Source organism: Silene latifolia, chromosome 3 (genome assembly GCF_048544455.1).
Source record: "Silene latifolia isolate original U9 population chromosome 3, ASM4854445v1, whole genome shotgun sequence".
Taxonomy (NCBI): domain Eukaryota; kingdom Viridiplantae; phylum Streptophyta; class Magnoliopsida; order Caryophyllales; family Caryophyllaceae; genus Silene; species Silene latifolia.
Genome location: NC_133528.1, coordinates 67,625,207 through 67,630,499, shown reverse-complemented (window position 1 = coordinate 67,630,499; position 5,293 = coordinate 67,625,207). Strand labels below are relative to the sequence as shown.

The following is a 5,293-nucleotide window of genomic DNA, read 5'->3' as shown; positions in this document are numbered from 1 at the left end:
CATTCCCTATTTATTTGCCCTCGGACATTGGGTCACGGTTAGGTGCCATTGTGTCCGAGTTGGGCTATTTTTCCTTCCGCCTTTTTCGGACCGGGGGTCACGGCTAGGTGACAAGGTTCCGCTTGAGGTTACTCGACTTTCGGGCACGGTTAGGTGTACCATATTTCGAGTCTTGGATACGATTTGGTATCGTTTGTCGAATCGGGTGTCGTCCATCCCGAGAGTCTGGCCAGGTTTAGACTAGGACCGTATTATGATCGTCGTCCTACCAAGAGGTTGGAGTCTAGAGGGTTGTCTTGTTTGAGTCTATACTTTGTAATTGTCTTACATTTGAGTCGAGTTGATGTGTGACAGTTTGACCTAATAATTCCTCTCTCATTTGTGCTTTACCATTCCTATTTTCTTATGCCCACTAATCATGATTTTCGTAACGCCGTAAGTATTTACTCTCATGCTTGTTTATTTAATTAAATTCCTAATTACTTGTATTTTGACATATTGTGGCTGGGAGAACCCTGAGTTACTCCCCACTGACTGTGGCTTTCATATTTATTATGAATGACAGGTTTGTGATGAAGCTTAAGTGGGGAAGACCGTGTGAGCTAGCGAGTTCTTACCTCGGACCTTATTTAGTTATCATATAATAGACTCACCTACTTTTCGAATCTATGTTAATTCGTGGGATATCTTTTCCCCAATAAATAGACTTGTTTTGTAAACTTAAACTTAACTAACTAAACTTATGTATCGTGTTGGTGATGCCCCGCGTTGGACTTCATGAGAAGCCTTAAAAGTTTTAAAAATCTCGTGTTTCCGCCACGATTTACTAGTTATTTTAGTCACCTCAACGAGGGGTGTCACATATACCCTAACTCGATCCCATCACAACAATAATTGCTTGCATCTAGTTGAAAAAATGTTTGTATGATCAAATCCCATGAATCCCCTATGAACCCATGACACCCTAGTGCTTTTAATCAATTGTTTACATTTCATTTTAATCATCTTGCTTGTTTATTTACAATGTTATTTAGTTTAGTGATCTTCTTATCTCAACCCAAATTATGACACCCTTAGACACCACTACTTGCAATCGAAAATCCTACATCAATACCCGTCCCTTGGGATCCGACCTTTACTTACCTATTTACTAATAGTAGAGTAGTTTGTGAAGTTATAAATATTGTTTTGGCCTAGGTGCTCCTAACGACAAGTAACCGAAAATGATAGTCCGACCAAAAATGGCGCCGTTGCCGGGGACGGCGTTGACTTGATTTGATTTTCTTTGATTGTTATTAGTTCTGTCTTTGTTTGCCTTGGGGAAGTAAAACTCCTCAAGGTTTGTTCTAAAACTTTTCAAGTTGTTTGATATTTTGCATGTCTAGAAGATCACAAGGTAACTTGTTACCCATTGATCACGAAATTGAAAGAACTTTGACAACCAATAGAAGACTTGCAAGAAATACTTTAAGAGGTATTGGTGAGATTGTGAATATTCAACCAAATAATATTGAGTTCATCAACCCTTTTGCAAGAGAAGGAGAGGAGAACCCAACACAAAACCCACCACAAAATCAACCCACAATGCCTAAATTTTCATCACATTCCGTACCAACCGAGGAGAACCTACCAAATGGTACTCCCACACCACAACATTTGACCGGCAATTTTATTGCAAAATCCACATTTATCCAATTAGCCGAAAGAAGCCAATTTAGGGGGATGCCTAGTGAAGACCCTCATTCTCATATGGAGACTTTTTGTGACTATTGTGACGCGATTTCACAAACCGGAGTGACTCAAGACCAAATTCGATGGGTCTTATTTCCTTTTTTCTTTGATTGGTACCGCGAAACAATGGCTAAAGAGCCTTGATAAGGCTACTCTTGGTATTGACTCTTGGAAGAAATTGGCTCTTGCTTTCTACAAAAAGTTCTACCCTCCGGAAAATACTAACATGCTAAGAGCCCAAATCACGAGATTCAAACAAAGGGACGAAGAATCTTTGTATGAAGCTTGGGAGCGATTTAAAGGAACTTGTCGCTCATGTCCTCATCATGGACTTAGCGAGTGGTTCTTGGTACAACAATTTTGGAATGATCTTTATGAAGACTCCCGAAACATTCTCAACATGGGATCAAATGGTATGTTCACCGAAGTTGACGATAATCAAACATGGAACAAGATTGAGGAAATGGCGGTCCATAACTCACAATATAGTAGACCTCGGAAGGCTACTAGAGGAGGAAAGCATGAAGTGGACTCTATTACTCAATTGGGTGCTCAACTTAGTGCTCATATTGATACCATCAACTTGAAGTTTGAGAAGGCTATGGCTAAACTTGAAGAAGCCTCCAAATCACCTAAGTAACATGTTAATGCCATGGTGGCATCTTCACCAATTCTAAGTGGAATATGTGAGAATTGTGGAACTTTGGGACATGACCAAAGTGAATGTAGGGGAACAAGTGAGCAAGTGAATGCTTTTCAAGCATACAAGAGTGGTACCCCGTATTCCAACTATTACAATGAAAACACCAAATTCCATCCAAATCTCTCATACGAAAGCCAAAATGTTCAAAACCCTCAAACAACATACACCCCACCTCCAATGAGAAACCAAAATCAAAGACCCTTTTACAACCAAAACCAAGGTTACCAAAATCAAACTCCATACACTCAATCAAATAACCAAGGTTTTGATGTTCAAAAAGCGGTCCTCCAAATGCAAAAGAACCAACAAGAGTTTTTCGCTCAAATGCAAAAGGATAGCCAAGCAAAAGACATCACCATTAACAACATACTAGCTCACACAAAGATGTTGGAGACCCAAATGTCTCAATTAGCATCTTCAAGTTCACAAAGACAAAAGGGGAAATTACCACCTCAAGGTAATCCCCCAAGACAAGAATCGGTGAGTGCCATCCATTTGAGGAGTGGTACAAGGTATTAAGGGCCGAAGAAGCCCGTTAATGAAGATGTTGTGAATGCTAGTGACAAGGAAAGAGTTGTTGAAAACTCTAAAGAAGAAGAACCCACCATTCAAGAAGTGTCAAAGAAGAATTAAGAAAAGGCCAAAGAAAAGGAGCCTATTGTGATTAGACTTCCATTCCCGAGTCGTCAAGCTAAGCCTAAGTTTGATGACCAACTTGGAAAATTCATGGAGATTGTGAAGAATTTAGAAGTCTCGATTCCATTCACGGAATTGATCAATCATGTTCCGGCCTATGCAAAGTATATGAAAGATATCCTTATAAAGAAGAAATCAATTCGAAAGCTTGAGACTATTGCTTTCACTAAAGTGAGTAGCGCTATTCTTCAAGGAAGTTCACCTCTAAAGCTCAAGGATCCGGGAAGTTTCTCCATTCCATGCACTATTGGTGACACTATAATCAACAAAGCTTTATGTGACCTTGGGGGCAAGTGTTAGTGTCATGCCATATTAGGTAAGCAAGAGGCTAGGAATGGGAGAGCTCAAATGCACCAATATCACACTTCAAATGGCGGATAGATCAACAAAGACACCTTTAGGGGTATGGGAAGATGTTCCCGTAAGTATTGGCAAATTCTTTATCCCGGTGGATTTTGTTATTGTTGACATGGAAGAAGACCCCAACATTCCTATTATTTTAGGAAGACCTTTCTTACACACCGCGGGAGCGGTGATCGATGTAAAACATGGAGAGCTCACCCTTGAAGTGGGAGATGAAACCATCACTTTCAATCTTGACAAGACTATGAGAGCTCCCCGATTGCATGAGCCATGTTTTATGGTTGATCACTATAGCCGTAAAGATGATATGAAGAAGTTGGCATTTCAATGGAAGAAGAAAGTGGATGATGATCCATCAAAAGAGCAGGGAAACTGCAACAATGCGAGCTTGAAAAGCTCACCCATGACAAGTGAACAAGAAGGCCTCATTGGCCAAGAAAAGAAAGAAGGAGAGTTGTCTTCATCAACTCATGACATTTTTAGTGATCAAGTGGACGAAGTATGCGGCCTTTGGGATGATGAGTTTGAAGGGATATTCAATCCCTATATCGGTAATGCTATGGCCCAAGACCATCATGGAGAACAACAAATGCAAAGGTCTATTGAAGATCTTTATCATGACAATGAACAAACTTTCGACTACTTATTCAAGGTGTTGAGTAACATCAACAACACCTTGAACATGCCCCCTTGACATCTCATTATTGGATGAGAGTTTGGTGGAGTCCTCCCTAAACCACCATTTGTAAATATTCTAACTCCCTAACTTGCATTTTAATTATCGTATTGCATTTTTTGTCATTTTTGGATTTACCTTTCTATGCCTTGATCAAGATTTTGAGAGAAGTGAGGGAGGGACTTATGAGTTTATTGATGTGTAGTGTTTTGCCTTAGTGTGGGGATAGCAATTGCCTAGGCTATCCATGCCTTTGTAGTGCCCCCAAAATGAAGAACACAAGAATTGAAGAATGAAATGACACGGGTTACGAAGCACCCACGGATGGACCTGAATCCGTGTGGAAGAGGCAGAATCCGAGCGGCCCGAGGCGAATCCCCTCGTCTTGAAATGAACCCGAGCGTCCAGTGCATAAGACGCTCGTCTTGTGAAGCTGCAAAATTAATTTTTGGGTCTGACTGAGAATCCGAGCGTCCCATCAAGGAATCCGCTCGTCTCAGCCAGGACGGTCGTCCCAGAGGAAAAGACGCTCGTCTTTACACTGCCAATTTTTGGGATTTCTCCCTGGAAAGGAATCCGAGCGTCTCCAGCATAGGACGCTCGTCCTAGCTCAAGAATCCGCTCGTCTTACCTTCGAGACGCTCGTCCCCAGGCGTTTTTCCTGAACCCAGAAACTGAAGAATCCGAGCGTCCCGAGGCTGAATCCGCTCGTCTCCCTCTGCTTTTCAAAATCTAACAAGTCTTTAAACCCCTCCTTCCCAATTCATTTTCATTATTTCAAACACAAACACTACCCAAAACCCCAAAACCCTCATCCTCTCCATCAACAAAAATCAAATTTCTCAACCAAAATCAACCAAATCAAATCCAAACTTCCTCAAAATCAAATTAAATCACTCCTTTAGCAACAACAAGTGATTAAAACACTAAAATCTTCAAGTTTTGGGTCGATTTTTGGGATACAAGGCAACATTCATCTATCCTAAATCGATTTGGGTATTACTAGAAATTGAAGATTTCAAGCTTTCTTTGGTGTTACTAAGCAAAGGAGTATGGCAAGAACAAAAGGTGGAAGCAAGGCACCCCAAAAGAAGAACCTTTCTAAGAGACAACAAGCTCTTCAA

At 40.9% G+C, this 5,293-nt stretch overlaps 1 non-coding gene across 1 annotated transcript; it reads right to left on the bottom strand.

Annotated features, from left to right (window-relative positions):
- Nucleotides 1-1,957: 1,957 nt before the first annotated feature.
- LOC141650850 (small nucleolar RNA R71) lies at nt 1,958-2,064 on the bottom strand. Its single transcript, XR_012546862.1, has one exon. It is a non-coding gene; the product is annotated as a small nucleolar RNA R71 (small nucleolar RNA).
- Between the last annotated feature and the right edge of the window lie 3,229 nt (nt 2,065-5,293).